Source organism: Dermacentor andersoni, chromosome 8 (assembly GCF_023375885.2).
Source record: "Dermacentor andersoni chromosome 8, qqDerAnde1_hic_scaffold, whole genome shotgun sequence".
NCBI lineage: Eukaryota > Metazoa > Arthropoda > Arachnida > Ixodida > Ixodidae > Dermacentor > Dermacentor andersoni.
The window spans coordinates 4413101-4437842 of NC_092821.1; the positions used below are offsets into that span (position 1 = coordinate 4413101).

The 24742-nt window shown below is 46.2% G+C and overlaps 1 long non-coding RNA gene across 1 annotated transcript in view; it reads left to right on the plus strand.

Moving 5' to 3' along the window:
* The first annotated feature begins 9073 nt into the window (after positions 1 to 9073).
* LOC129383631 (uncharacterized) overlaps positions 9074 to 24742 on the plus strand; it is a 44520-nt gene continuing 28851 nt past the window's right edge. Inside the window, exon 1 of the long non-coding RNA XR_011896217.1 lies at positions 9074 to 9743. This is a non-coding gene — a long non-coding RNA (uncharacterized lncRNA). The remainder of the gene's footprint in view (positions 9744 to 24742) is intronic.

Sequence of the window (24742 nt, forward strand, 5' to 3'; positions counted from 1 at the left end):
AACATTGCCACGCGATCTGTGACGCGTTCGAACGATCGTCTTCCCCGGTTCCAGTGTACCGCGTAGCGAGTCGGAACCCCAAGGCGTTAGCAGCGCAACACTCGGGCCCTAATTCGTGATATGCTGCAACCGCATCGACCGGTCCGGTGCTGAGATAGATACGAGGAGAAGCCCGATTACTGGATACGCGAGAGCAATGCGGGGAAAACGACATGAGAGAACCCATGAGAGGCGAGCATCCCCGCAAAGCCTGCTGGAACATATAAGATTTCTCGGAAAACATGGTTGCTTCGTGCGCCATTGATGCGCTATAACACAAAACGTTGCCCAAAGAAATGACCGTTGATGAGATCTCCTTCCTACACTCACAGAGTTTTAGCAGACAAATTTAAGTCTTTTTTAACTTCACCAATCATAATATATACCCATCCATGAAAATCGAAATGTAACAATGATCCAGCAGAATTGCGCTCAAGTTTTCGTCACTGCCAACACCAGGCGAATTGAAGCATTCACCTATTGTTTTGAACACGCGTATTCAAGTTGTTAAGACAGAGCCGTAGTAAAGCCATGTAAACGTAAGCCCGGATATATTTTGGCTACCTCTTTCCCACATTTCCAACCGCACGATAGAACATGGCAAATGCCTTGGAAAAAATACAATTGGCCACGTCTGCGCAGCGACCAAAGGTGGAGACTATAATTGCGCCACCTATCTGCCGATATCAGTTCTATCCATTTTTGGAAAGTAGCAGAGCCTCTTATCAATGGCAGCTTGGTACGTTTCCGCAAGAAAAAAATGAATAATCATGGTACACAGTATGGCATCCAGAAAGGGAAGTCGGTAGAAAATGCTCACCTCAGCCTTAAAGAAGGCATAGGTAAGAGCATTGAAAAGAAACGTTACAATATTGGCTTACTCCTATGTTTCCGGAAAGCTTTTGAATCAATCACAAACGACATTCTGTTAATAAACTTTAATAGTACGCCATCCGGGGCAGCCGGTTCAACTAAGTAAAAGGCAACCGGTTTCAATTACGTCAGTTTAGAAAGAACAATTCGAACTGAGTCCTTATAAGGTATGGAATTCCGTAGGGTAAGAATTTAGGGTCCTTGTTGTTCTTGTCACATAATAAGTGTGTTGCATCAAACGTAATACTCTTGACATTATGCTATATACCGATAAAACCAACGTGTCCTTTCAGGGCGCCAACCTTAGTTATGTCATGGACACGGCAAATACATGAGCGCCCCATTTCCCCTGACGGCTTTCCCATAATATATTAGGTTTCATTGTCAACATACCAAGGCACAAAATATTCAGAGCTAAACTGAAATAACTTGATAATAATTTCTCATAGGTCATTCAATTTCGGGTAGTACCATCACACATTGCCTCTTTTCTTAGTAAAATTTTATGCACTTCCGATATATTTACTCAGCTCTTAGCGACATTCATATTAAATGTGATCAAAAAATACATGAGTGCTTTTCTAGGTTGTTATATTCACTTAGTGTGCCGCAATGAACAAGGGCATGGATCATTTTTTTTCTGGAAATCAACCAGATATATATACGTTATGCAATACCTTTTTTATCACACACCGGGCATCCTCAACATCCACCCTGAATATTTTTCCCGTCTTTGTCTTGCAATAACTTATCTGTTCACGAAACCAAAGTGAGAAGTGTTTAGCTGTTAGTAAGTGAGGTTATTACTTTAACATTGTATTTGATTTTTTTTCGTACGTGTAACGCCTCTATACATTTACAAGACAGTGCACGGTTATATTTTATGCAACTTGTATCATTTACATTTTCAATCAAATTTTTATTGCTGAGGTCTTCCGCACACTTTTGATTATCTCTCTCAAAAATGCAATGCGCGCCGGTGCGTAGCGAACGCTGAGAAATGGGTCAACGCTTTTTCCCATGCTGCGACTGGAGCGAAAAAAAAAATATTTGCATCTGTACGCTTCACGATGCGGTTTTCAGAAGATTCATTCCACACAATGCTATTTTAACAAAGCGGCTAGTGCGACGCCCAAGGTTGCTTGCTCCATATTTCGTCGCATACGCCGCATAGTTTTTCGCGTGTACAGAAAACCCCTATGAATTAAAATACCATCGAACACAGCAAATAATACGCGCGCTTTATAAATTAAACACACTTCAACGTTTAAATTGTTTTCGTGTGCCAGCAGCAGTTCCTGAAGATCAGTGTCAGGAGGCATGGCTGACCTAAACAGCTGTTCGCAGATGCTCGTTCGTTGGAACTCACTTTCGAACTTTCATATTTGCGCTAGCTTGGTTCGTCCATCAGGGCGCGTGTGCGGTAATTATGTGTGGCAGCGCTCTCTAGGTATTTAGGCAGGCGTAAAAACTAACGCCATATTTTTTTCTAGGAGCTTGAGTCACTTGTGCACGTATCATCGAACAATTCGAACAGACATGAGCGACGTCTACTTTCTGGTCATGTGTATCACACTGCTAGTATATTGTGACCCCCTATCAAGAAGCTTAAATGAATATACTGGTGTTCGTAGTGCGATGGCGTGGCCCCATGGCAAACTTTAAATACGTTCTTAAGAGTACATTTCTTTGTTTAATAACAAAACCGATCCCTATAATTTTGTGTTCGTAATGGCAAGGGTAAAGTTGTAACGCAGCCGTAACTGTCGGCTGATGTCCTTGACATGCGTGTGCTTCTGCTTGTTTTGCACGTTATACTTAGGTAGGTCTGAAATCCCAGATTACAAAATACCTATGCGACTAGAACAGACGTTATGGTTCCGTTACTGGAAATAAAGCAAGTATCCAAATATGTTAAGCCAGTCTTGCACTTAGCCAGTATTAGACCAAGGTTAGAACACACAGCAGAAATTCCATAAATTATGCTACACTAAGAAGAAAGCGCAAGGAATGCGTAAACGGACAATCTAATCATGTATTCCTGAACGGATGGTATTCGCCAAATTTGAGCTGTTGAAAGCTGCTCCAATTTAAATAGCATAGCACATTTCGTTCTGCAGAAGTATAAAAGAATGATTATGTCACTGAGGTTTTATATAAGCTTTCTTTATGAACAACAATGGTATAAAACTGTTTACCTAGAAGTTTCAGAATCAGAGCATTGTAAAATTTTCGTGGTTACCACATTAAGTGTTTAAGATATAGACAATAAAAAATGTTGTCTAGCTAGAAGTACAGGCTGAACATACTTCAGTGACTGAATGCAGGCTGCGGAATCCGACAGTGTCCGTAGCTGCTAGTTCGAGAAAACTTCTATGTTTCACTTATGTTTCTATATGCCCCATGGACCCGGCAAGCGGCATGATCATGCGTCGTCTTCTTGCAGTGTTGCCCTGCGCTTGTTTTGCAAAAAACGGCAGGAAACTCGGTAGCAGTTTAATTGCGTCTGTGCATTTATTTAGGATTCGTGTGTATCTAATTATGCGCATGTGTAATGTATCATATTCTCGACTGTGGTACTAGCAGTGATGCATGTGTTTTTAATAACATATGGGACCACAGTCATTTATTCAACTTTGTCTTCAACTGAACAAATTATGGCCGCCCAGAAATAGCCTAGATATCCAGCATCAGCAAAAAATATGACGCAGATCTAGTGCATTTGTTAGAATAGCCTTGAGGCGAAGATTTCATGCATTCGTCAGATAAATTCTATAAAACTAGTTGCAATGTGGATTGAAAGAAACTTGCAGTTTCCTTCGTACTCAGGATGATTTTAATAAAGACAGGGCACATGGGAGTCTTGTACATTCAACACAAACGATACACAGGCACTTTAACATGATACACAATGGGGTGGACTAGACTAAACTGATCCAGACGGCTGTCCGTCTATACTGTGATGTGCCTAGTACTCATGCAGCACGACTCGCTTGTGTGCGTCGTCGCTGCGGTGATCGGACGACTATCGTTGCCGCTGCGTCGCTGTGCATTCCGAATATTCAGCCCAGCTGGCATGTTGCTTGCGACTGCCACGTCCTGCAGGTGGGCACCACCCCGCAGCTCGCCATTACGTGGAAACAGGGCAGACAGCAGCGCTGGTAGAGCAGCAAGCCACTGCCGTAACTGCCCAGCGGCTCGCCGGACGCTCTTGGAACGTGTCGGTTCCCAGAACGAAGCACTGCAGTTGGCCCCTGTGACAAATGGCCGCTGGCGCACAGGAAAGCACAGCCACGAGGGAGACCTCAGCTCATGTCTGCACGGTCGCACGACAACCGGTTGCCAGGGCCCGAGCCTCGACCGCCGGTCAGCGAGCTGCCGTTGGAGCCTCGCCCTCGCTCTCCGCACGCCGCTTCCTTGTTAGTGGCACGGGGTCATCCGTAATCATCATCATTAATTCGCGTCTTGTTGTTGCCACGCAATACCCATCACTCCAAGCTGGCTAGTAAAAAAATGTGTGTTGTCACGGCCACACGCCCAATCCATATCATCACAAGCAGCCGCAACTTAGGATAGTTGCCCGCAACTATTGTAAACAACATAGGAGGAGGGCGTGCATGAGCGTAGGCACGTGTGGATTATTTAAGGAATGTTGTTTGTATACAGAAACTAATCATGAGCACACACTGATGACAAAACACGTCGAGATAGGAGCAAAATTCAGTAAAGCATTCTCACACACGCTAATAACTTAGACAAGAAAGCAATTATGAGCTCACGGGAGGTCCTGATAGAGTATGTGCGCGAACGGTGGCAAGAAAGCCGATAGAAAGTTTTGTCACTAGTGGCCTAAATGATGACTTGGGAAGGGCTGAGTGCCAAGTGGGTCGGCGACCCAAGCTGAAAATACGTGCCACGTTGTTCGTCGCACAACTACGGCGTACCACCCTCAACCGAATGGCCGCACAGAACGCTTCAACCGTACGCTCGGCCACATGCTTTCAATGTACGTCGCCTGCAACCACGCGAACTGTGCCGCCATCCTACCCTTCGAAAGCTACGCGTATAACACCGCTACGCAGACCACCACTAATTTTCACCCGGTTTCGTACTCTATGGTGGGCACCCTTCGCACACCATGGACACAATTCTGCCGTACCGGTCGGATGAATCCGAGTGCGTGCGTATTTCTGCCATAGTCAGAGATGTAGAATAGTCCTGCGACCTCGCTCAGGCCTTTACTTCCAATGATGAAAAGTGCCAGAGGAGCATTCGCAGTGACGCCACTTTGACGGTCACCTTCGATCTGGGAGCGCTCGAGTGGCTCTCAGCCCCTTTCACTGCCACTTGCCTCTCTTCAAAACTGGTTGCGAAGTATGACGGCCCTTATCGTGTCTTCGAAGGTGCATCTCCTATAAGCTATGTAATAGAACCAGTTCAGCTATCTTCAGACATGCGTCGCCCCTCACGGGACATTGTCCATGTCGACCGTCTAAAGCCTTACTACGACCCGCTCATCGTGACGAGCTTTTAGGTCGTCTGGCGGGTCCTTTATCCCTCCTGGTGGTGATTGTAACGAAGAAGAGAGACGCTAGTCGGTTCAGCGCTAATGGATCAAAACGCTAGTGGGTCGAGCGCTCTGGCTCGGCAATGGCTCTCGTGCTTGGAAGCTGTCACTTTCCTGACCGTTGGCGTGGCACTAATCCGAGCTCTGCCAAATAAACACGTTTAGATTACGCATTTTGTACGGTGGTAATGTTCGATCATGCCGTTGTCTTGTTCTAACCTCAGGTGAATAGAATACCTAGAGGCAACAACCTTAACATGTCCCGTTAGGATTTGATATTGAAATTTTAAAAGTGAATAGTGGTTTCTCGTGGGTAGATGTTTTAGGTTAGCTCTCTTTAACAAGTTTGTTACAGATGTGTGGTCATAACGACAGTAAATAGAACTGCTTTTTCTGACTCATTTTCATCTTTTCAATATTCATTTTTATAACGAATCCTAGACCACAATGGAGTAATCTAACCTGGACACAATGAGAAAAAGACTGTAATCGCCTAAAGAAAAAACAAGACGGGCTAAATCCAGTGATGTTGGTTGTATTGTGTCCTGGCTGCTCCATTCGACGTATTCATGTAGGTATAAGATACACTTAACCCTATTGTACGTGCTTGACTAAAACTGCAGTATGCCCTAATATGTTGGAGATAATTCGACGGTATATGATAGTATTTACTACACTATCATTCTATATGTGATAACACGTAACGGGTTCCTGAGCAACATAAATGACTTGACTGGTGAATTCCCGAGAGCTGGGGACTTTTACTGCTTTCGTAACGGCATTGCAACGTCAAATTATAAGCAGCAGCGAGGAGTTCCCCAAGTGAAAAACATTTTCTCCCCTGTTTTGATGACTATTATGACGCGCTCTGTCATGCGCCCAGAGGCTCACGTTTATTTCTACGTGAAGTGTACTGTGTCTCTGTGTCTGCGAGGGACATGCTTTCCCTCTATGAAATTCTACGCAGTTTTGTTCACTTGGCTAATGGCTAGATGGACCTCATTTATGCCCTTAATAACTAATGTGCCCTTCTTGCACTTCGTTTATTAGCTCCTATTTTTGTTTCCATCGTATTGTCGCGAAGCATGCCGCGGGTCGGTTTCTTTTCTTGGTGACTGTTGGCTGTTCTTCGATGCGGGACACTGGGGCAGAGAGCTGTGCCAGAGACGTGAAAACGACAAAACGAGGGCACGGTAGCGCCTTTGCGCGGGAATGACCACGACGGCAAGTCAGGTTGACGCAGTCCCACCTGACGGTAACTTTGTGTTCTGCATGCAGCCTACCTTGATAGATGACGAAAGTGTTGGGGACGAGTGCGTCTGCCGAGGTCTGTTCAAGCTCGGCTCTGGCAATCAGTCATGATCAGTTTTGTTCCCTGTGTGTTTCCGAGACCATGTCTAGTCGATCACACTCTGGCACCTATTCGATCTCACTGACTTGTTTCACTGGCCTGAGTTGGCGATCGCTGAAGAGGCCTGTGTCTGCAAACGGTCTGTGTCTCTCAATTTCAATTACATCAAGATGAAATAGCAGACTCGCTTGCCTATGTTTCCTTGAATGGTCCGGTAGTTCCCATTTTGCCAGTTACGGAGTATGTCTCTTCAACAAAATAAAGAATAAACTACCTTGATCAACAAGCAATGCTATCAAATTCTGAAATGCAGCAGCTGCACTTCCCCTGCGATGCTCACTGGTGTCCTTCAGAGTTATATATGCTGTTGCATTTGCGAGATGGGGATGCCGTATTCCGCAGTTAAACTTTTATTTGCACAAGGCTGGTCTTACGCGGTGCCCTCTCGGTCACTTCGGAAATAAAACGGAGACAATCAATCATTTCTTTTTGTCATCTCGTGGATTTACGCTACAAAGAGAAAAAAGAAGACTTCTTAAGGCTCCGTTTCCTCAACTTGCACTTATACCACTGACTTCTCAAGTTATGCTTTCTATATGGGCTTCAGCACTAGGCATCAGCTACAGGAGTGTTCACCTCGCCATATACAATGCCGCTGCCAACACAGAAATACTGGTGCTATAAACAGATATTTATCCTTATTTTCTCTAGCACATTCTGGACGTAGTTCCGAGTTGCGTTAAAGCGAAAGCATTATAGGCCCCAATACGCGAAAATCCAGCGTCATGACGCGGCGTGACCGATTGATGTTATAAAATATTGCTGACGGTGCAAAGAGGAAACTACGCCAGGAAATGTTCCAATTGACATCAACTTTGTCAGAAATGTTCCTGGGAACAAAGCAAATTATTCGCTTTCAAAATAAAGTTTCTCGCATTTCGGTCTGGGTAGGCATCGAGTCCGGGCCTCCGTGGTGCTAGACGAAACGCTTCCCGGACGCCGCGGCTGCTCCACGGTTCTGGCAGATTAAATGCGTGCCTAATGCATACGTCATTGCACGCCTCCGGTAGCAACCATCTGATTGACTAAGGTGTGGCCTAGTGCGTGCAATGGGTACGTGACGCGGCCGCCAATGGCGAAGAGGCGGCGCCACGTCGTGAGGGCGTAAAACGAGCGCGTGGCCTCCCGCGCGTCACTTGCTCTTCGGATTTCATCGGTGTTTGAACGCGACAGCGTTAAGGAGCTCGTGTCGCAGAAAAGCTGGCTTCGTCGGCGTCGGCGGCTTTGGCCATGAGCGAAAAATCCTGGAAGGCAATTCGTAAATAAAAACAAACTTGCAAGATGGGCTGGGTGGCAATCAAACCAGGGTCTCCTGACTGTCAGACGGAGACGCTACCACTCTGCCATGAGTTCGATGGTTCAAGGCGGGTCAAAAGCGCCTCTAGTGAATGCCGTGTTGCCTTAGAAACGTGCCGTAGAAATTTTAAACTGTGGTGTATATCGGTAATTATGAGCATGAAAATTACAAAAGTTGCAGTTAAACGAGTAGCAAAGTACCTTACCACTACATTTCTTCTGCGCTTGGCGCACACGCAGGGCCATCTTGCGGCAAACACTGAAGGCCCCCTCCTCGCAATATACGGCGCTGCCCCGAGAGGTGGCACGTCACTCGCCCGCTTCTCCCCTTTGTATCGTTTGAGCGCATTGGGGCCGTGTGGGGACCAGTGCGAGGATGCCCAATACCCTTGCGTTTATTAAGCGAACGGGTTGCGATAACGCTATCGCGTTCCACTTTTGAAGTCGAAGCTTAAGCGTCCTCCAATTTTTTACTACTGCGATGGGCTCTTGATACCACATCATGAGCGTCACTTGCACTAGGCACACCTTTAGTAAACCAGAACCGTGGAGCACCCATGGCGTCGGGGAAGCATTCTCAAGCCGCACCACGGAGGGCCGGACTCGATTCTCACACAGACCGTGTCAGCCGAAGGATCTTTAATGCATGTGGAAAATATCAAGGAAAAACATTTCAGCAAAGCGGCTATAACGCTTTCGCATTATCACGCATAAGTGGTCTTAAGTTTCTCCACCAAATTTTTGTTTATTCATTTTCAATCGTTCCTGTATTATAAATATTGCCTTTGCATTCCGGAACAGCTATATTGCCTGATATTTATTCTCGTTTTACTTTTGGCTCGCGGTTCTTGGCCCATACCTCTCTGTGGGTATTTGCCATAGCATAGAAATTGCCAAGCCCGCCGGGAGCCCCCGTGCTTGCTTCCTGAGCTGCTATCGGTTATTGTTGTTGTTGCCTCAAAACATGGCACGTACCCTCGGAGGGGATTGGCCACACTGTATGGAATGAAACGAACACCCAGCAACATACGACAAGGGTTAAGGGCGAACATTTAGGACAAATAATTTGGTAATCAGCTGATAACACCAATTTTGTGAGTACCTATACATCAAAAAAATGGAAAAAAAAATTAAGCTGAGAAGCTAAGGAATGCCACGCGCTTATCAACATTGCACACACGACAGCTAGCATGCCAATCTAAAAAGGTTCTGTCATACACGGCCTTTATCCAGGTAGTGCAGAAACTAACTGCTAGATGCTCGTGCACATTACTACAGCTGCTTGTGTTGAATCTGCCTGTTCTGTCTGCCTTTCAGTTTTGTTCCTGTACTTACCTGCGCATTCCCAACTCCGATTGCTGGTTCATTCTGCAAGGTGGTGGGTACGTGCCATGTCCAAGAATCTTCGCCATTGCTGTCATCATCAAACTAGCTCGCGACGTAACGTGCTCGCGTTGAACGGGACCGGCAGCTCGCACCGAATGCAGATGGCGGCGGACCGGCGCACACCTCGACCAGCAGCTGCAGTGCTACGCTACCCGTTGCTGAGCTGTTCGGGTGAGTGACGTTTATTTAATGACATGGCTGTGTACAGGCCGCCGCAGTGAAGCTCAGTATCCCTGATGCAAAGCCTGGATGTCCATCCGAGACGCGATGCCCATCGAGCCTGAGTATCCAATTGTTCAAGCTCGTTCGACCTTCAGGCCGAAAGCGTGTATCAATCTTGGTAAAGCACAAGAAACTCGAAGGAACACTTTGACTACCGTGATTTTTTAGGCAGCGTAGTGCATTAGGCTTATGTGCCTATTTTAGGGGCTATAAATTGTTTCACAAGCTCTAACAAATGCTTTAGACACGTTACGACGACCGGAGAAGTTAATTTTTACATCTCGGTACACGGAAATAGTGCAAGTCCAGGTGTCTGGAAAATTTACGCGTAACTTTTTATCTTTCCACAGCCCTCTCTCACCTAGGGTCTTTAATTTCCTGCGTTACTCTTCCATGCAGAATTAATATCATGTCGGCGACAACAAACGTGAGCCAAAATTTCTGTGTTTCATTCGGCTCTGTTTTGCCATCAGTAAAGCAATTATTCTATCTCTCATGGCCTCTACTTTAAGCTTCAGTATAGTACCTTGAGTGTTTACCCTGTCTTGTAGTACTTCTTGCGTCACAGGAAAGGACTGCTGAGGTAATTCGATATTTACTTTGTTGCTCTGTTCAAATGCCATGCAATCTCTCAGTACGATTTATCAATCTTCATATAATGCTGCTTTCTCTTTTTCTTTTATTTTGATTAGATTATCAAACATTTACGTTTTCTTTCATATGACAGCGTCCCATACTGCACGTGTGTTTTTACTCCGCTGGTATTTATTCATGTATATATTACTGCTACCAACGTTTTAGTCAAATACTTGTTATCAGTACGGCTCATTGTTTGGCGGCGACGAACTATACTCCATTATGCAAGTTTCTCGCAGAACTGTCAAACAGCAATGCTCGTTAGCCAATATGAAGGCCAAATGCAACCCGAGATGTGTTCAACCGTGCCGCGTCTTCTGCCCAGTGGCTGCCGAGATTCACGGTATAAGACGCGCATGCGCAGTAGTGCTAACATGTAAAATATGACTGTGAAGTATCACGTGCCAGTCAAAAACAAGACTTGGTCGTCCCGCCATTACCCACCCAGTTACACGCGGAACTGTATTCCGCTGCGCAGGGAATTTGCCTGCGTACGCCTCGTAATTTCGGCAGTGTTGGAAACGACTTGTGCAGTCGAGGTTATACTTTGTACTGGTATGTTGCAAGCGTACTCTGCGCAGTCTGACAAGAAAAAAATACAATTCTGTCCTTGAGACTGTAATGAGTCTTCTTGTACGTGGTCAACACATAGCCTCAGGCATCACTTCAGTCGCTACAGCTCTTCGGCCATTTATTGTGTGCTAGGTTCCCAGCGGAACAAGAAGAAAGGTCGTTAACCGATGGGCCCATTTTTCCTTAATTGTTTCATGAGAAGCCAACAAGGACGGACACTGAGGACAGCATAGGGGATATTACGTGCACTTACTAATTGAATTCATCAAATTATAAATTTTTGGCAATGGAAGCGGATGAAAAAAGAACTTGCCGCAAGTGGGAAACGATCCCACATCTTCCCACTACGCGTGCGATGCTCTATTCACTTGATTTACTGCGGCCCCCTTAACTCATCCACTTTGTTGGGTATTTACGTGTTACTACTTGAACTAATTTTGGGAGTGTTATGCAGCGCCGCCACTCATAATCCTTGGCGGCGGATGTGGAATATCCATTCTGCCACTGGCGTCACGAGTACGTGATCTCCCGCGAACTGGCCGATAAACCCGCACATGCTACCCGAAGGCATCAATGTTGCCGGACTCGAGACCCGCGTTATGCAAGAAGGAGAAGAAAGGGGGCTTACCGAGGGGTTTGATTTTTATTAATCGCATCATGAGAAGCCAACATACAAGAAAGATCCTTTATCCGTGACTCCTGCGGCAGAAGAGATGTTCCACATCCCCCGCCAATGTTTGTTAGTGGAGGCGCTGGCTAACGCTCTCAAGATTAGTTCTAGTAGTAACACAGAAATACCCAAGAAAGTGGACGGGGAAACGGCGCTGCAGTAGCTCAGTTGGTTAGAACATCGCACGCGTAATGCGAAGACGTGGGATGGTTCCCCACCTGCGGCAAGTTACTTTAAAGCGAAAGCTTTACTCGCCGCGAACTTGCGATTTCGCCGTAGCCGTGCTCCGAGGAGCCACATGACTTCTAACGTTGCGTTCGCCTCCGCTCGCTTGACCAGCAGCATCGCATGCGTGATAACATGTCACAGGATTAAAAAGGAGAGATCGCGTGTGCCGCAACCACAGTTTAGGCGGCAGTATGGACGGCAAGAATTCTGATAAGCAGGAGGAGGCCGGGAATCGATGTCGGAACGAGATTAATAGGAAACAAATCTTTCAGGAAACTGACGAACAGCGCGCCGAACGACTGGCTAAACGCCGCAACATTGCTAGACAACCAGACTAACCTGGACCTGCAATCAAGGTTAACCAAGGCTAACCACGTTATGTCATCCCTTTCGCTACGTATATCCTGGCATAGCCGAGCTAAGCCACTGCCATTTTTTTTATCAACTTCCATTGTCATTAATTTATAATTTCTTTAATTCAATTCGCGCGAAGTGTCTCAAGCAATTAGCTTGCACGCGAAGAATTCATAAGGGCATATTATATCGCTTATCGCTACATGCGTCCGTAACGTAATGGTTTCCATATCGGGCTTCTGTCCTAGAGTTTCGGTCTCTTAATCCTGTCGTTGGGCAATATTAATATTGTTTAGTTAACTATTATTAGGCACTACTTTGTTTAAAATGTCGAGCTTACATAGTCACGAAGCCGTTTGAAGCGAGAAGGGCGAGGTTTAGGCAAACCCATGTACTTTCCATAAACCCCATGCTGCCTGTACCGCCCCTATCGCAGCTCCCGCAGACACTGGCGCGAGAGTTTCATCTAGTAATTTTTCTACGAAACTCTATGGCAGCAACAAAGGTGGGCAGCCCGCGCTCGCCAGATGTCCGCACACTTTGCTCTTTGCACCCACCTTGCCTGGCATGGGTATGCAGCGCGAATGCACAGTACACATAGCACCCACGGTTACGGGTTAAGTTCGTGAATTCGATGATGTGCTTGAATGTGTTGTCCAGTCAAAATTGCCTGCAGAATGATTCAGAAAACTGGAACCGATGCCGGGCATGTCCACTCTCTTCTGCTTAATCTTCCTTCTCCATCACCATAATGTAGAAAATAGTGCTGAAATATGGTGCTGAGAGTTGTGCAGTTTAGTGGTCCGTGTACGTTTAGGCACATTGTCTTGCGTTTAATTGCCTTTTTGCCACTGCTTCCCACACAACCACGCTAAGAAATCATTTTTATATGTGAGTGACTGAGGGTGTATAATCTTTCACTTATATTTTGTTACGTGCACTCTCAGAAGTGTTCTACTGCAAGCATGTTTCAATATAGTCCACTATTAGAGAGATTTAAAAAGGCGAGTGTGACCACCAGCATAGACATTCTCTCCACTTGCCCCGTCTGGTGTCGGATAGTGAAATTCTTCCCTTCCATCTCCAATCCCGATAGGTCGGAGTTCGGAAGCGTGTTGTCATTCGTTTCGAGCACAACAAAATATACATGCACCAAGCGCAAACGCTGCGGCAACGGTCATTCGGTTGAAGTTTTCAGCAGACGATCGCATTGACACCGGCGGAACCCAGCCGGCAGGATGAATTTGTCGCCGTCGTTCGAACTCGGCTCAGATCCCCGTCGCTCTGCCACAACCGACGGTCCTCTGTCATGTCGTTGTCGGCCAAGTATCATAACACTGTCCTTCAGCGACGCTGTAGTGCGCTGAGTGCGTCAAAAGAAGTCGGGCGATCGAACGTGTCGGCGTATTCGCCTCAGCGGCCATCATAGGCATAGCAGCGAGATGCCTCGCAACCTCTGACTGATGTATGCTTGCGACGCGTCACAGTCTCTGCTTGGTGCACGCTGGAGACGCGTCGCCACGCTTTGCCCTGTTCGGGACTGCCGTTTTTGGCGCGTAAGACGCATTGGCGCATGCCATAGCGTGCCGACTCGTCCCAACGCTTCGGCCATTAGGCGCACATTTCTGTGTGAAGCGCCGGCGTTCCTCATCGTGCCTTGGCATAACCGAGCGAACGAGCACGGGGAAGGATGAAAAACCGAACTTCGAGCGTAGCGGGAGTTGAAACATGGCAAGAGCGAAGACGTTGCAGCGTAAATATGGAAGGAAGAACAGGAGGAGAGTACAGCGTCAGGGTTAAAGGGAAAGTGGAGTGCCGTACGAGACATGTAAGACGGTGGCGACCAGGCATGCGGCGAGCGCGACCATCGATGCCATATATAAAAACAAGGCGCTGGCGTGAGATTCGAACCCAATGCGCTTGCGCTACTTTTACCTGCACTGCCGCCACTGACAAAGAATAAGCTCGGTGCGACACTGTTCAGGCTTTCTTCCTGAACAATGAGCGGCGCAACCGGTGGAAATGCTTCGTGTGCCGTGACTGCTAAACGACATGCTAAACGAGCGGCCCGATCAGAGGCTCAGCGCCGCCGCTGAGAGAAACCTGTCGTTCAGAATAAAAGTCTTTGCAATTATATCGCGTATCCAGAACACCTAAATGGCTGCGCTCATCATTCGCATTAGGGAGTATCGTAATCGTCGGTAAAATTTTTTCTCACTTTTTTCTCGTTTTTGCCTAGTAGAGCCCTTGCATTGATGGACCCGCGCGCGAGCTGCTGTGTTTTAGTTTTGCGCAGTGGAGGATTCTGCGTGCGCTGCACGAGAACACCCGGTTAACGGTATAAGTCAGTGCGACAATCATGAACGTTGATGCCGACGTGAGAATATTAAACAGCAAGATCTGAGCGCTAGAACATGACAGAAAATTATAGTTCCATTCTCGGCGCGTGCGACTGCATGACGAGGGAATATACAGACGAAACGGAAGCACATCTTCAGCGACGGCAAGAAAAACAAAAAGACGCAGCAAATGATTTGTATGCTTTTACGTTTTAATACTTCTACAAGCAGTAATTCGATTGTTGAGGGAAGAAATTAACATTTTACTTATGTGGCCTTGAACAATTCTAGACCTCGCGTGCCAATGTGAGTGACGTCACAGTGCTACCATATAAGTAGGCGCACTTGTGTGATTGACGTCGAATCTTAAGCTGGGAGCGCGGCGCCCCCGAAGAGTAAGACAAACGGCGTTTTGTTTCAAAGTTAAGCTCTTTTCGTGGCGCGTATGTATGTAATACTTGGCAGAAACGATCATTAGCGCCCACTCGATGCGCGGCGCTTGTCAGCTCAAAATGGCCAGATCTGGAGAGCTAGGCGCCCTTTATGGGGACAGTACATGAACTGATATGACCTCGCCCTAGGAAAGGTGCCCTATTGTATTGGCTAGAACGAACCCTGTTTTTCTCATTAAACGTGAAATTATATGTTTCGTGATTCACTAACGGTTGCGATAAATAACCTTTGGCGCTTCACGAGAGCAAAAGAAAATGAAAATGCATAAGTGACCTATCGTGTGACTGACTAGCATACGAAGTTTCTTGTCTTTATATTAGCGCTGAACTGCAGTGCACTTTTTTCTATTAAAAGCTTTTTCTAACTCACAAAGTGCAGTTAGCCATTTTCTTTGTAGTGGGTAGAAAAGCAGCGTTGCCTTCGCCTTCGCTTTTGATGAATTAGTTTGGCTCGACTATCGACAGATTACTATGATGGGTGCCAGCTAGCCATGTCGTACGCATTTACTTGAAAAAAAAAAACCGCTATAAACCTATCAGAAATGCCTGTAGAACATTGCAAGCTTATGGCACCAGGCTCTCATTTTTTTCAATTTGTTGAAATGGTCAGAAATAGGTAGCTCACCGCAGTTGCCCTCACTCCTGGTAAGCAGAACGCTGGTCGGCTTTCACAATTTCCGAGGTGGTCTATCTGCATCGATCCCACTTCTCAGCGTTGTCGGAGGTGGAATCTTAGAGGCTGCTGAAATCGAGAAACTGTTCTCGCGAACTATCCACGTGCGTTTAGAAGCAACTGCTGGAGGCGTATATACTACCGAGGGCGAGCTTTTTGTGGCGCCATAAAAAACCGGCTTCTTAAAAGTTGCTCGTCAGCCCCTTTAAAAGACACGATGGTTGGAGGAGGCAAAAAGCGTGCAAAATAACTCAATAAATATGGATTTTTCTCGTTAGGTGGCGCTGCCAAACCTATCATCCACAGCAGTTTGTGTGGAACGCTGCGGCGTGCTTGTTGATGCGTGCACTCCGACTGTTGGCGCGATGTATCTCGAATCACTTTATTAAACGCTGTTTTCAAAGATCGTTAACACAGGAAAATGATAGCTTCGGCGGCGGCACCATTTTTTTCACACTTGACTTACGTTTTAGCAACATTATGGTCAGTGAAACCTGTTAACAAAATAGTTTGGAAGCATTACAGTTGGCAACCTAAAATACGAATGTGCGAAATCCCCCTGATATACAAAGCGGGGGTGTGAAGATAGCGATTCAAAACGCTCTTACATGCCGCCTTCGCACTGATTTCACTGTAACTCATATTGACCTCGAAATACATTTCTTAGAAAGTTGTGGAAACAGCTTTTACCTATCGACCTGATAAACGCTACTTTTCCAATTTTGCTTCCTTGCTTGTCGAATATCTGCAATGGAACACAGAAAACATCCTGAATTTTGTTTTAGGTGGTGACATCAAGATTGATTGTCTTTCATATACTAACAAACTAGAGATTGGGCCCATATTGCAATGTTTAATTTCATACATGCATGGAACCACGTGAATATAGGCAGCGACGGCGATCAATGTCTTTCTTACCAGCTCCCAAGCAGATTGTCTTATATCATGAGCAATTATTATCTACATAAGTGACCACCTTCCAATATACTTTATTTTTGAGTCTGTAAACTCTCAGAAACATTACAAATATTCTACACTAGAGCTTCGGCGCATTATTAAAGACACTTTGAATTACTTTTGGGCAACACTTACCAATGTCGACTGCAATGCTGTGCGCAACAAAAATGATCCAAATAACATTTACAATGCATTTATTACGATGTTTAGCTCCTTACACTTTGAGACAAAGTTTACGCCACAAGACTCTTATTTATTCTCTCATGCGAGAGCCTCACGACGCATGCTCAAACGGTGATGATGAGCATGGAGAGACGAGAAGCTGAAGCGAAGGAATAATGCTCACACTAATTGCCCTACGAGCGCAAGCCGCCATTCAGGCCGCGAATTAGCCCGGAAGGAAATGGCGAACGGTCCACTTGAAGTGCGAAATGTGAACGATGTCCGAAGGACGGTAACGACGGTCCGAAGAAACCTCAACGGAAGAAACACGATAGTTCATGCAGATGTTTGTTCAGCAATAATGTAGGGCCCAAGGAAGCATGATTCAAACCTCTCACAGAATCCGGGTGTATGAACGGGCGTCCAAAGGTGCACTTCCTCTCCAGGACAATAGGAGGTGTCTCTACGAGAGATGTAACGTTGAATGCGATCTAGCTGACTGATTTCTGAGTTAAAGCGAGCACGCTGGCGACATTTATGACGCTTCCAGACGAACTGCTAGGACCTACTGTGTCTGCTGTCAGATGGCGCATTTAAGAAAGCAGGGTTGATGGTGAATGTCGGCTAATAACCGTAAACGCGGTAAATAAATTGCAGTTCTGTGAGCAAACGTCACAGCAGGCCAAATATTGTCCCTGTTGTACCTTGGCGTGATATAACTTGATATCATATTCGTTAGTCTGCGATAAAATCGCTCTCTTAAGCCATTTGTTTGAGGTTGGTACGCGTATGTCGTCTTATGATCTATGCCATGTGCTCTGAGTACTTCTTTCAGAATAGTTGGCATGAAAATCTTGCCGCAATCACTCAAAAAAACACGAGGTGCACTATGACGCAGTACAATGACTTCCAGAAAGAATGTGGCATTGACTGAGGCCTGAGCTACAGCAGTGCCTGCGTACCATGTGAGATGGTCGACAGCTTTGATGAGCCATCGATGACCTGCTGGTGCTATGGGCAGACGCCCGATTAAGTCTATCTCCACGATGGCAAAATGTCTCTCAGGACATGGGATGGGCTCTAAAAGGCCAACAGGAGGCGAAGTCGTTCGTTTCCGCCGTTTACATCGGGCGCAAGCGGTGACGCGCTTGGTCCGAAAGGTAGACATGCCACGCGAATAGAAACGGCTCCTAATCCGGTTTATTTTTTGTGGAAACCTAAGTGGCCACGAGATAGGTCGTCGTGAAAGACTTCAAGAACTTGTGAGCCCAGCGAACGTGGTAGAAAGATATGCAGCAGTGTGTGTCGGTGAAGCAAATGTAGCGGTGCTGCACACCGTTCTCGAGTTTATATAGTCACAGTTGTCGACGTAATCTGGCATTCAGTGCAGGAGGAGTTCCGCACAGGCAGTGTATAATGCGGTGGCTGTGTGGATCGCAACGCTGACCCGAGGCGAACTGCGCGCCGCCATCGGAAGATAGCGTGGAATTAACCGTTTACGGTGATAGCATATGTGGAGTCATAGTCTCAATATCAAGTGGCGAGCAATAGGGAGACGTGTCAGAGGATATTAGTGCCAGAGGGGGCGAGACATGGCGTCTCCATCCTGATCTTCCGAAACTTACACAGAACATCATAATTGTACTCTTGCAATGGGACCAGCCAGGGACATTGGCATCCAGACAAATTTTTCTGTGACAGCAACCAGAACCGGCGTGATGGTCGGTTCTGACACTACTAAAGTGGCGTCCATAAAAATATGACCAAATTTGTTCTATGGCCCGGAGTATTGCGATGCATTTATGCTGTGTTATCGTATACTGTTCGGCAGTCGTTAGTGCGCGACTGGCATAAGCAACAACTCTCTCTCGTGTAGTGGATTGACGCTGTAGAAGGACAGCGTCGATCCCAAGCCCACTAGCGTCGGTGTGCAAACAAGCTGGTCCGTTCTTGTCAAGGAGATAGAGGACAAGGTCGGATGTTAAAGATTGCTTGAGGGCTTGGAAAGAAAGTTTGTAGCTGTCTGTCGATGTGAAAGCAGCGCATGACATAAGCAACTTGTCCAGTGGCGACGCCATGGCAGGAATACGACTGAGCAAGCAGCGTAAGTAAGGTGCTAAGCCAAAGATACTCCTTAATTATTTTTGTTTAATTGTTTTTAGTTTCGCGGCGAGGGAACCGAATCATGGCAGCAACGTTGTCAGGATCTGGTCAAACGCCATTTTCACTGATAAGGTGGCCCAACACTTTCTTGTTCTTTCTTTGAAAGTGGCATAATTTTGTGTTGAGCTGGAGTCCAGCGTTAGAGATGCATGTCAAGATTTTGTCCAGACGCTCAAGGTGTTGACGAAAAGTGGTAGAAAAACACAATGTCATATAAATAACCCAGACAGGTCTTCCACTTAAGGCTACGTAAAATTGTCATTCCTTCAAATTTTGCAGGAGCATTTTATAAACCGAAGGCCATTACGTTGAAGTCGAAGATCCGTCAGATGTTGCAAAAGCTCTCGTGTCTTTGTCCGCCTCCTGCATATATATTTGTCAGTACGTATATCGGACGTCTAGACCTGAGAAATATACAGCGCCCTGGAGGAAGTCAATGTGATCGTCGATTTTATGCAATGGATATACGTCGTTGCGCGTGATATGTTATATTAAGTGCTCTATAATCGACGCAAAATTGTACACATCCGTGCTCCACAAAAACACAACATGAGGCGACCAAGAACTGGACGATGACCAAATGATCGCTCTATTGAGGATGTCATCACCGTGCCGCGCATTTATATTGCGCTCAGCAGAAGACACGTTATATGGGTTGCGGTGTATAATCGAACTTTCTTTGGTTTCGACATGATGCGCTGCAACGAAAGTGCGCGCCAGAAGCTTGGAGTGAACGTCAAACAATGCGCTGTGTTTTCGCAGTAGAACCAAAACGTCGTCTTTCTGTAGTGCAGTCAGTTCTGGATTTATCGTGGTTGTTAAAATTAGCAGTCGCAGTACGAGCATCAGTTATGCTACACAAAGGCGGTGATTAGGCGTAAAGAGGTACCGGTGAAAGAAGTTCGACTTCAGTAAAGCATGTCATGGGGTGCCCCTGGAGAGCACCACTGGGGAACAAGTGGGGTGAAGAACAGCGATGAACGCTTTACCGTCGTGAAACCGCACAAGGGCAGGAGCAACGCTAAGCCCACCAGATATGCAGTCATCGCTTGGTGCAGGGAACACATCATCATAAGCCTTGGTGCCGGAAGTCACTGGTATAATAGGCTCATTACGCAGGGGAATGGAACACTGGGTAGACGTGACGGCACGTAGGCTGTACGTGAGCGTCGACATCGAAACAAGATATCGTGCCCGTCATATGGATAATTCCTGGATGGCAAAAAATTAAAGCTAACGCTGAGGACAGCAAGCTCCATACCAAAATCATTTCCTGGACACGGGAAGACAGGACGACAAACAATGTGGCGAAGGATGCCATCGATGAAAACACACGCAATGCAAACACCGGAGGGCTGAATGAGAACTGCATTAGCATTACGAAGGGGGGGGGGGGGGGAGCTATTATATGGTGTCTCAACTTTTGCAAGGGGGAACACAAGTCACAATAATAATAACACAATAACGGAAAGTAGTGCACCTGTATCAACCAAGAATTCGCTCCGCACACCTTCAACGCACACGAAAAGTGCATTTAATGGGCGCTACGGAGGAGTTTCATGTCCGAGAGATGCCGCTTTCCCACCTGAAGTAGCGCTATTTAGTTTTCCAGTCGGTGAACGGAGGTCCAAGTAGCCGATCGAAGGGGGGAAGAGGATCACTGCATCGGTGACGGAAAGCAGCAACGCGGGAAACATAGTGAGCGGGCACTGTTGTATGATTGAGGATATGGGGAACGTCGTTGATAATTGGAGCAGGAGTGGCGACGTAGTGGTACAGGGCCAGCAAATTCAACCCTTTCAGATCCGGCCTAACCACGCCGTTCATCTTGTTGACGGCGTCGGCGAAACCGTGAAATGTGGCCGGGGATGCCGCAATATTAGCAAACAGGTCGAGGCGGGCTACAGGCATTGTAAGACTGAAGCGGCGGTGGTATTGTAGTGAGAGAATTCAGTGAACCATGCATCACAGGTGCCTGCTGTGGTGGCTGCATGCTCGGAATGTGGCATACGGAGGCCAGCTAAGCGTAGGGGTGTGGACTTGGCACGTGCGGGCACGTCACGGCAGGTATTTCTTCCCTCTCGAAGTGACTTAGGCCGCCAGCAGTACGCATCCCAAGCAGCTCAGTAGGAATTGAGGAAACTTGTGCGTGCAGTTCCTGTTGCAGGATAGAGCGGATGAAAGCCCAGAATATATATATATATATATATATATATATATATATATATATATATATATATATATATTCAGGATGGTTGCAATCTGGGCTTGTTCGTAATGCATCTGCAAGGGGTGCAAGGTGGCGCGATGCAAAGACGGGACGAAAGAAGACACACGCAGTGCTACCTGTGTCCCTATGTGTCTTATTTTGTCCCGTCTTTTAATCGCGCTGTCGTACACCCCTTGAAGATATACTGCTTCGACTAGATGAAACTTCGCGTGACCTCAAAGAATTTCTCGCTGAAGTGACACGGCCTTATATTAGAATTTGAATTAACAAGACCTCATAGTACCAGGCAGTTCAGTTTCGCAGCCTGAGTCCTCTCGCACCACTCGCACCACCACTCGGTGGTGTAATCTTCCTTCGTGTAATTGTCGTATACTTGGGTATCAATAGTACTGCTTCACCTTTCCGGCGAAATTGCCGCCTCTCTCTCCCTCGTCTTTTTTTTTTTTTCTTTGAGTCCGAGTATACGCGCTGCTGCGCATGACTGTTCTTGATTCTGATACCGAGTCAATCGGGCTTGGCCTCAATTCGGTTACTGAGTGGATTATATGCAGGGAGCTCCATGCACTAAGACTTAAATATAGAGCAATAGCGTTACTCCAGCCACCCATCATTTTTCGTTACTGAGATTTATTTCGGTAATTTCGAATAATTATCTTACTCAAGAAGTACCGTCCTAATAATCAAAGTATCCATGGGGCATTTCTAGGCACCACTGTGTGTCACCTAGCTGCGGCGTTTACTGCGAAGTACTACTTGCATAGACTTTTTTCGACTGGCGAAAAACCTCACAAAATATGAAATACCACGCACATCATAAAGCAGCGCCCTCTAATAAGCTGCTTGAAAGCAAGTGCATTGACTGTTGCAAACCCGAAGAGACAGCGCATCGCCTTGGTAAGGTTATGGAAGGAGCACCAACAGCATGTTTCGCGTTTCGAAGCTATTGTTTGTTCTCGTTTCTACGCGGCACTTATCCATCTTTCAAGGCCGCCTGGTCACATTGGTAACAAAAGCTTCTTGATGACGCTGCCGAAGCGCTTCTCTTACCCTGCACAAAACGCGAGAAACAATGGAATAGGCATGGCATGTTTCAAAACTCCCGCTCTGCTCGTGCCGCATCGAAAGAGCGCGCGCAGCTATATTTCGAGACAGAAACTTGCTTCAGAGCAAAGCCAAATTAAAGTGACAGTTCTATTTTTTATGGAAGTGTACGCGTGCTAAAAAGCAGGTTCGTGGCAAGAAATAAAAGTGAAACAAACAGACCGAGCAGCGACCAATGTGCAGAGAAAAGGCCAAACTGATGCGTTAAAGAAAGAAAATATACCCCTTTTAAATGAGCAGAATCGGCAATCTGGATGTCTGCACATGCAAAAAGTTCGAAACTAGAACATCAGATTTCAATATGGCCTTTTTATCTAGGAATTCTTAAGCCCCGTTGAACACCAGCTACAACCTAGTGGACGTGTTCGAATAGGTCTGCTTATGCAGCTACGCAGTACTCAGTCCGCTTTATCACAGCTTCAGTTGCTTCCTTGAGGGCCGACACTGTAATGCTACGGTAGGCATCCGTTATCCATCCCTTGAGCTTATCCGACATGCGTCTTGATCATATAAGCACAATCTTTCAGATAACAGCAAAGAAAGAAATGAAGTAGTGATAGGTGAGATGACTCATGCGGCCAATGTACAGGCCCATGCCTTCCAATCTATTGTGCGTGAAAAGTATCATCCAGCTAGTTCTGTGCTCTGCTGCTGCTGTGTGCGGGTGAGCCATCTTTCTGATGTCGCAGAAGTGGAGGACGGGACAGCGAGACTTCGCCGTGCAACTCATCATCCGGTCTTCAAGGATTTCATCCACGTAACGGTGTACAGTCAGTGTGTGATCGAAGAAGACGGGACCGATTATAGCGCTGGCGCAAATTCCGCACCACACAATGAACGATCACTGGTACTGGGGCTTGTTGTGTTTTACCTAATATTGATTGGAGTCACTTCAATAGTGTGCATTACGCAAAGTTATCTGGGCGTTTCTGATAAAATTTGCTTTGTCTGTGCACATGATGTTGCGCAAAAAGTCCGGTGTCGTATTGGCTTTTCTGAGGACCCCATTGGAGAAGACTAGCCGAATGTGCAGGTCCCTATTTTTCAAGCATTAGTTCTGGTTATGTTGGTACGGGTGAAAGGCCAACATTTAAGATCCTCTAGACTGATAACTTATTAATTGGTACCTGGACGGCCATGTCCAGCATGCTAGCATGATGGTTTGAGGCCATGAATGGTAGAACATCCGGCCGTAGGCTAGGACTCAAAGATGGAGTCATTCGCCACTGTTGCTTCAAGTTGCCGGTTTGTCTTAGGTTTTCATAACTTCTGGTGATAGTTGAAGCGTTTGGTCTCCCATCATACTTCCATGACGCATAAATATTTTTGGTCTTCCTCTTGTTGGCATTTGCAGTATCCAAGGCAAGGATCATGTTCTCATTCTGCTCATTAGAGAAAGACGTAGCAAGTGCGATGAAATAAAACACACCTTTAGTGATTTGGCAGTGAGGTTGTCAGTTCGCTTTTGTGGTATTAGGTTTTGCGGCAAGAAAGACATCTGTGCACTTTATCGACGCTCAGACAACAGATATCATGGCTTCATTCCAACTAACACCAAACCCAATGTGTTACTTTAGCCGGGGAGAGGCAGACAAAGCACTAGATCAATCCCGATGTTTTTCTTTATTTTCTTTATTTCGTCCTGGCTAACTCAGAGGGAAATGTTTAAGGGCGCTGTTTTAGGATGCGGTTGGGGGTGCAGTCACGTGGTATTTTTCGTATTTAGGAGGTCTTTTTTTTCAGTTGTAAAAAATTTGTACTTCGCTGAAAATACAACACTTAGATGCCCCTTGGCTGTGCCTACAAATGCCTTATTGACACATGATAATTAGGATAGTACGTCTCGAGTTAGGTAATCAATTGCAATGACTTAATGAAATCTCAGTAAGGAAACAATACTGGCAGCAACTCCACTATACTGGAAAAAATATGCGCTTGGTTTTCTTCGAGTAGCGCATTGCTCTTTTTTTTTTAAATCCAGGTGAATGTTTGTTCATTGAGACAAGGTGCCTTGTGGATGTCTCGTGCTGACGATGCCCTCTCGGTGAGCTCATATTCCCCCCCCCCCTCATCTTTTAAGAGGTTCAATACATACAAGCAATTGTCTCGCAAACCAGATTTTTTTTTTTAAGGGAATTTAGCACGTCTCAGTAATTTCTCTCGTCGTATTCGAGTGCTGATTGCCGTGCTATCGTTTGCTAACGAAACTTTCCCTCAAGTCTAAATATTTTAAGGCAGTTTGTCGTGTGCGTATCATGGCCACGCACGCTTATAACGCCTTCCGTTTCTCTACCACGGTTGCGCTTTAAAACCACGACGCTGCAAGTTTGCTTCAGAGACTATCCTTTCCTTCCCACTTCTCCGCGCTTAAACTGGCTCTCTCAACTACTACACGCAGAGACAAAGCAAC